At 31.7% G+C, this 8,846-nt stretch overlaps 1 long non-coding RNA gene across 3 annotated transcripts in view; it reads right to left on the reverse strand.

Moving 5' to 3' along the window:
• LOC138328391 (uncharacterized) overlaps positions 1–8,595 on the reverse strand; it is a 70,458-nt gene extending 61,863 nt beyond the window's left edge. The window contains exons 1-5 of one of the 3 annotated variants that reach the window (XR_011209205.1): positions 8,462–8,595; positions 7,774–7,860; positions 5,005–5,056; positions 1,896–1,948; positions 1,204–1,293 (exon numbers count right to left, since the gene is read on the reverse strand). This is a non-coding gene — a long non-coding RNA (uncharacterized lncRNA). The remainder of the gene's footprint in view (positions 1–1,203; positions 1,294–1,895; positions 1,949–5,004; positions 5,057–7,773; positions 7,861–8,461) is intronic. The other 2 variants (XR_011209203.1, XR_011209204.1) reach the window with 2 other exon arrangements.
• Positions 8,596–8,846: the final 251 nt, after the last annotated feature.

An 8,846-nucleotide genomic window follows, 5' to 3' on the forward strand; every position in this document is an offset into this window, starting at 1 on the left:
CCATGTTTTATACTTAACTTTACTCTTATTTGTAATACAACAAAAGGATCAAGCATTTATCAAAATGCTTGCTTTAAAAGCTTTGCTCAAAAGGAAAAGAAGGTTTTCGTGATATAGGAAAGAATTGATGCAGGAACACCGACTTCCCATTAACATAGTCCAATTAACAATTTGTTTGTGCTAATTATTACTTAATACATGTTAACACGTACTCCCTGGTAAGTTACTCAATTATGTTATGAAAACATCAAATTTAGGTATGGTCTGTCAAACTGAGGAAAACAAATAACCGTAACTTGTGCGAGTTTTTTCTTTTAGATGTCTTGGAAGTACACAGAGCAAAGTTAAATATCAAAATAAGATTTCATTGTTTGAGGAAATTTGATTTTCGAGACAACCCCCGAAATTCGAAACCATTGTCAGTGTTGGCGTCTACTGTTCATAGAAAAAAATAATGGTGAGGAGGAACTACAGCATGTTCACAATATACCAAAAACTTAAAGTAATACCTGATACATCCAGTAAAAGTAAGATTCTCTGGATTTGATAGAGCTTCACAAATCAATTAACAACACTCTCAATAAGCAGGAAGCAAACTATAAGTCTGGGGGTATTTCAAATTACAGATCTTCATACAATGTCCATGCATACAATAAAATCAGTAGATTTATTGTTTTATTGGACGTAAGTTAAAGCATCATAAAACATATGTGAAAAATCTCAAACAAAAATTAAAATCCTACTTTTGATAATAAGATTGACTAATTCAAGAATAGCATATTTACCTCATGTATTAAGTGTCGGATGTTTTCCCATCTTCATGGCGTGTTGACACGGGTAACTCTATATCTATTGCGTAATCAGTGACACTATATATTGCACTTGCCGCACCCACTGGAGTTACCCCATAACTTAAATAGATAGGAAAATGTACGAGTAGGGAGTGTACAGTTTAAGTTATACCATTGAAAACAACAAGTACTAAAATAGAGCTGTGATGTTATCCATTGCGAGTACAATATCTAAGCAGAAATCCCAGACCTCACCTTCCACTGTCTGATATGGCATTCTATCATACATGCATAATTGTCCAATACGTTCGAGACTATGGTGGTCGAGTGGTTAAGATTCCCCGACATACTATTAAAAACCCTCTTACTCCGAGTCGCAATTCACATGTAAGGGCAGTTGCCAAGTACTTACCGCTGGCCGGTGGATTTCCCCCGGGTACTCCAGTTTTCCTCCATCATAAAATCTGATATATATGACACTGGTTGGTAATACGACGCATAACTAAACAAACCAAACAAAAACGTTCGAACTTCTTGACACCTAAAGGTTAAAATATTGTGCTGAGAAAATCATGTTAAATAAAACATTGATAACTAAATTTTAAGAATTTGAGCAACATGTTATATCAAAGTCTGATGTAAACAGAAATTATCTTAATGAACCTTCAGTATGCTTATTTATGTGTGGTAACGCACATGAAACATTTTTTCTTACTGCAGTAAATATGTTGAGCCCCTACGTATACTGAAAGAGAGAATGCGTAAATATGCTGTCTGTGCAGCTTGTAATGACCAAATCAACGATTATGTATTTGGTTGTGCTATATGAGTTCATTATGATGTCAATATTTTCATGATTTTTGTGATCATATCAACCACACCCATTTCGTTATATACTTGGCATGAAATCCCAGTCTATAACTTAACATATTTTATAATATTAATGCTGTAGCCGTTGAAATGGTGAAATATTGCATCCAGGACTCGGTGAATGAGTTTATAAAAGACGCACATACATGTTTACACGAATAATGTTTTATATGTACGTATGTACTAAGGATATATATTAATAAAACCATGATGAAAAGAATACATAAAACTTACCAGGGAACCAAGTCTGGGTACGTTGCTGGTCTGGTGGAGAGTCACTGGAAAGCCTAGGTATAGATGGGTAGGGCGATTATCGCGCATGCGTTTCTCACCCACTCGCTAATCATAAACACACTCTATTGTTCATAGCACATGCTGAATACGCGCATGCTGGCGGCATTGTTTTCCAATATTCAAAATACAACAGTTTCTAATTTGATGTTTATATATAACGTAAAAAGACAATATCAAAAAGGTGGATATTCAACCTATTTTTTGCAAGCATTATTTCAATTAAAATGAAATATAAAATATTATTAAAATATTACAATCCATTGTACATATTTCGTCTCCTAGTACGGATATTCTGTTACATGTAGTCAAAGCTGTGGTATTTATAATTGGCTTCTAAATTCCACCTATGTATGACCGTAAAAGCTATTGTAGACATTCTAGGGATCATATCATATATCATATATTCTAATTTTGATTTCTAAAACCTGGATATTAATATATATTCAAAATTTCTATAACAATAAATTACACATAATGTTTGAGTATAGACCTATAATATTGTCAACGTTTTAAGACGCTTAATCAATAATTGTGAAATGACATATAACCTTATTTGTTAAATGGTATGTACATGTATTTGCTATGTTGAACCAATATATACCTATTGATCGATCCTCCAAATTATTGTACCATATAAAACATAATGTTTCGCCTGATACTGATAAAATCGATAGCAATTTTTTAAAGATGCTCCACCACCGCTGACAAATGGTATTTTTTCACTATCAAAAACAGGAACAGACGATTTAGTATTTTCTTCAGTTACAAAAGGATACTTACTTTAGACCATTACTACCATTGAAAAGTTTGAGCTTCTTATTTTAATTCAAATTAAAAATATAAGAAATAATCAATTGCATCGTGAAAAAATCTGTGCTACTATATCCTATAAGGAATGAAGTACTGATTGCGCATGCACCAAAGGCGAAGTAAATTATCATATTATTTTTTGTGTTAATTATACATATATATATACACGATTAAACACCAATTATTGTTCAAATGATGAATATCATTTATGCTCTGTTGGCGGTGGATCATCTTTAAAAAGAAATCTTAATTTTATGGGGTTTTTCTTCATTTTTACAAGCAATGCACCAATCTACATTCATCACATAATCATGAAAAATGAGCATATGTAAAGTTATCTCCCATGCATAACTCTCACTCTACAATTCTTCATTCATCATTATCATTACATATTCCTGTGTAAACTTGATTGCACCTCCATACAGATGGTGTATCACTGCAATAATGTTAATTCATTTCTGTGTGTTTATGTAATTTTCAGCGTTATTTACATCATTAAACCCATCGTCGTGATTAATCCTGATCATTTTACTCAATGATGTGGTAATACGTCATGAAATGTTGAAAGCTGTTGATCGATCTTCCATATTATTTTGCCATATAAAACATAATGTTTCGCCGGATAGAGATGAAATCGATAGCATTGTTTAAATAGAAATCCTTATTATATATTTTATGTCATTTTTTCAAACAATGAACTAATTTTACATTAATCATATAATCATGAGATATGAATATATATTAAGTTATGTGTATGTGATTTTGTAGCGTTATTTACACCCTTGAACCCATCGTCGTGATTTACCTGAACTCGTTTTACACAGTGATGTAGTAATAAGGCCAAAATATATGTCTGTTTAGGGTTACATTGGCAAAAAAACAAAAAAGGGTCGGCAGGTTTTGTTTTTTTTTTGGTTTTTTTTTTATTAATGTTTTTCAATCTAGTGAAATGGCCGGAAACTGAGTCTGAGATCGAAATCCCGACTTTTAATTATTTTCGTAGAAAAGTGGAAAAAAAATTAGGGTCGGGGGTAAAAATATCAGGGTCAGTCGGATAACCCTAAACAGACGGTTTTTTTTATTTATTTTAGTCATGTATTTATATAACCGTATTACTGTATTGCATTCATCTGGCACGTTAAAATTGGACCGTCTGAACGAACACAAAAAATGATCATCAAAACAAACAATTGTATGTCAGAAAACCTCTGTTATGGGTAAAGTTACTGATTTTCATTACATTGCTGTTGCACCATGTAGAGGCCATGCAAAACAAAACTTATAGATTTATCGAATAAAAATGATATTTGGTGTATATGAAATTTGCATGCGGTAATTTTCTTAAACTCGAAAAAAATGTATAGGTCATGAACATATATACCAACCAATTCCAGCCCAACATGTTGTTACTAAGAATTAGTTGTCATTTTTCTAGCAGTACAAATTAGTATCTTGTACGTACAAATTAGCATCTTGTACGTACAAGTTATTATCTTGCACGTACAAGATACAATACTATCTTGTACGTGTATTCATCATCATGTGGCCCTAATACGCAGCTGTATGAATCCGAGAATAAAATTACCCAATTTGTTTTCTTGTTGGTTTTTTTCCTTATAACTCACTACATTTGCGTGTAAGAAGTGTGCAAGTCTATAAGAGTTACTTCCCCTTACTAACAAAATTTATTGTTATATACCTTAAAATATTCCATTTCATTTATCTAAAGATATTTTCTATAAATAAATATTTTGTCCACAAATTTTGTTGATTTTTTTCGAGTAGAGAAAGTGTATAGGCTTATCCTGTTATTCGATCCCATTGACTCTACCATCATGGATGCTAATACAAATTATTGAAATGAAAAAAATATCTTACGCCACATCCTTATTAGAAACTATAAAATCATCATTCACATTTATCAATTAATTAAGATGCACGATGGATGTACATTTGCATTTGTTTACAATTTACAAATCAGAAAGTCATAATCGAGATACATCACAGTCACCAAGATAATACACATTTCATTTACAGTATACCACTATTACACGTATCATTTAAAGGACTTCATATAGAACGAATACACGTACATGAATTTTAGAACATAGAAATACCAGAAATAATTACATTGTTTCTTAATGAAATAATATTTACTGAATAGTTACATTAGTTATCACCTCTATTTCAAGTGAAGAATGAAAATGTTCTCACTTTGAATTTTGAAAGATGAACGTACCTTTTTATTGTTGCAAATGTTGATGGCATGGCACATATCGGCCCGTTGCGACCTAAAAGCAACCGTTTTAAAAATCTAAAATAAAATTTCAAAATATGACCTTTCTGAATACACATGCTTTACATGTCTCTGATCTTATTATGAAAAAGCAGTTTATTTGGTCGCAACGTTACATCATCGTGTAATTTTTACCTGTATAGCTAAATATTATTGGAATTTGATTATTTTTGTACTCTGGGGCTGCAGATTTTAAAATTTCTCGAAATCATGAAATTTTAATATCTGCAGCCCCAGAGTAAAAAAAATAAACTAAACCGAAAGTACACATATTATTGGGGAAGTCCCGACAAAAACGAAAGTACGTCCTCGTCAGAAATCATTTGACTTTTTGTCATGCTGAATATACCTGCATTTTTCATCAATTTCCAATAATATTTAGCTGTACAGGTAAGAAAACACCACTCTTGAGGTAATGATAACATGGAGTTATTGACACTAATGTCGTTTTGAAGCTAAATGAGTCAATGGAACTATATTTAGCCGTATAATCAGTTCTTTAAATGCATATTTATAAGTTTAAATCGGGTTCGATTGTATGGATATAGTGCATAAAATGTAGTATTGTTATACCAGTTTTCAGATAACCCAAAACAACGTGAACGTATCTTTGACACATTACTATTATAATTGTGTTGCTTGAATTAGTCACCTGTCTATGAAATCGGAGGGGACTATAGTGTTTGTCCCCGTTTGTCTTTCTGTCTGTCCGGCCGCCCGCCCGTCCGTCCGTCCGTCCGTCCGTCTATCCATCCGTCTGCCTCTCTGTCTGTCCGGATTTGGTTTCCGTATGGGAACATACAGCTTGGGATTGAATTTGAGGTTAAAAGTACACCACAGAGGTCAGTATTACTAAAATCATATTGTTTAAAACATTTTAGTTTCCGAACAATAACTTGAGAACTAATCAGCATGATTTATCCAAACTGCATACAATAATAGCATAAGAAGTAACACAGCTGAAGATTGAATTTGGGACCAATATGTCAACTAAAAAGCAAACTGCTACTATACATAGATTGTTTCACAAAATATTAGTTTCCGGACGCCGGACGATAACATGAGAACACACTTTGTTCAAACTGCATACTATGATAGCATAACTAAGCAATAATAATAACATGTCATTGATTAGAAAATGCAAATGATGACAGGGAACATATTTTATTTGCAACACTTACTGTAAGCTAAATGTATTGTATAGTCTCATTTACTCTTAGCAAGCCGATATGAAAGTGTGTATCAAAACTTTCCATTTTTAAGGAGACAATTTTTTTTCATTTTCATGAGCTTCAAGAACAAACTTTCAATGGATTCTTTTGTAAAGGTACATATATATATACTGTTATCGAAATTGGGCAATTACGAAAAACTGTCATAGAAAATAGTCGCGAATTTTTTGTATATGTATGATTTTTTTAACTTTAAGAAAAAAAGATGCTACGATCTTCATTAGAATATAAAAATATTTAAAAATATGAACTTATTACATTTGAATATATATATAAATATGTATGTAGATAATTTAATAATTGACAGCAGTGTTTATTGTTATGTCTAGGTTGATATCATACTGAACCCTGGTATTATTATAGAATAATGCAGAAAGAGACACCCTTGTTATGAAAACAAAACCGAATATAAATTTTTAGCGACAGAAAACATTACAAAATATATAACAAAAATATACATATATAATTTATGTTATTAGAATTATTTGAGCATTGAGTTTAAAGTTTAACCAGCGCTCCTACTTCATGCTAAAACACTAGTAAACACAAGGTTATTTGGCGACAGAACTATGTACTGGACTGAACTGAAATGTAACTTTTTTGGAATATTTTGCCAAAATTTACAAATAACACAACACTTTACAAGTCAACAGTAATTTTAAGGGTTAGAATGGATGTATAGACACTTTATATCAACTAAGCTGTGTTCAAATACACCTAAGAAGTGATATATAGTGAGGCATACATGACATCAAGGTTTTAACCTTATGTGATCAAACCCGGATCTCAGTAAGCATATGACCATTGATAGCAAAATATTTCTTTTATAATAGATAAGTCATCCTTTTTTCTCTTTATTACAGTTTTTTTAAAGATGCTCCACCTCTGACAAATGGCATTTTTCACTATCAAAAATAGGAGTAGAAGAATTAGTATTCTTCTTCAGTTACAAAAGTTACTTACTTTACACCATTACCACCATTGAAAAGTTTGAGCTTCTAATTTTACTTCAAGTTAAAAATATGAAAAATAATCAATTGCATCCCGGACAAAATCCGTAGCACTATATCCTATATGGAATGAAGTAATGATTGCGCATGCACCAAAGGCGAAATAAATTATTTTTGTATTAATTAGGCACATTTATACACGATTAAACACCAATTATTGCTCAAATAATAAATATCATTCATGCTCTGCCGGCGGTGGAGCATCTTTAAGCTTTATTACATACATGTATGACAATATATTGGATTCTGTTTGCATTAACTTTGCTATTTCTCAATAAATTTTAAAAATAATGAGTATATGGTTGGTTCTGTTCTGTTATTAATGTCAAAGACATGCTATCTTCTTCGAACATACTACATGATATTTCAGTATTAAATCATCAAAATGGACAAAGTTCAACTTAGTACATCATCATTGTAACATTATATATTATTGGAATTTCGTATTTACTGTTGTAAAACCTACTCACGGTGATCCTGTCCTGTCTGCTTCTAATATTGGCTTTCTCCTAGAAAAGTTTCCTGTGTTTGGCTTTAGAAACATTTGTCCTTCTGTTCTGTTGTATTATTAAACAGAAAAAAACCTATAAGCAAAATGTGTTTAAAAATAATTTTCTGATATAACACTTATGTTGAGTAAATTTGCACCTAATACGTATGGAATAACTACATCGAAAACGAAAGTAGATTAAAAATGGCTGACATATGAAATGTAACAGAGATAATATAAAGCTGCTCTCAGATCGACCATATCACGATAACCTAGCGGTTTTCAGGGTGTTACAAGTATCGTTTGGATTGTTTGAAAAAAGCTTAAAGCACGGAACAGGAAATTGACTCAAGTGAGTAAATGGCGAATGGATCTTGTTGTAAATCACAATATGGATAGGTTTTTCATATCACATATGACTATATAAACAATTCCGTTTCATCATGGCTTCGTCCTGAACAACTTATAACCGAAATGTGTTTTTGATCATGGCTTCGTCCTGAACAACTTATAACCGAAATGTGTTTTTGAATAATTGTCCTGATTTTTAACTAATACTGAACAAATCTGAACTGTTAAAGCGTACAAATCACCTACTTTGAAAACGAAAGTAGCTAAGTAATAGCTGACGTATGGAATGAAATAGGGATAATATTCTAAACGCTTACATGTCCTTACAAAATTGAGTTTCGAAGAGGAAACTCCTCTCAGACTTTATCACGATCCATTGATGGTTTTCAGAGGTTATCTACATGTAGCATCGTATGGCATTGTGTGGCATAGAGAGCTGAATTGGAAATTAAAAGCGTTACAACTTTCAAGATTATATATATAACTCAGGTAGATAAATCATACAACATTTTGGTAACATGATATGTATATATTCGATTAGATACTATTGGATGATACTGAAAACATAACTAGGAAGAAACAAACTTAAAATAACAACAAATGAAAACAGTTCAAGGGAAATAACTCTTACTCGCTGAAGATTGCATTTAACCTTTCTTTTTCGATTTAAGGCTATGTTATAAATTTGATAAACATTATTTA

This window comes from Argopecten irradians, chromosome 7, assembly GCF_041381155.1.
Source record: "Argopecten irradians isolate NY chromosome 7, Ai_NY, whole genome shotgun sequence".
In the NCBI taxonomy this organism is placed as follows: Eukaryota; Metazoa; Mollusca; class Bivalvia; order Pectinida; family Pectinidae; genus Argopecten; species Argopecten irradians.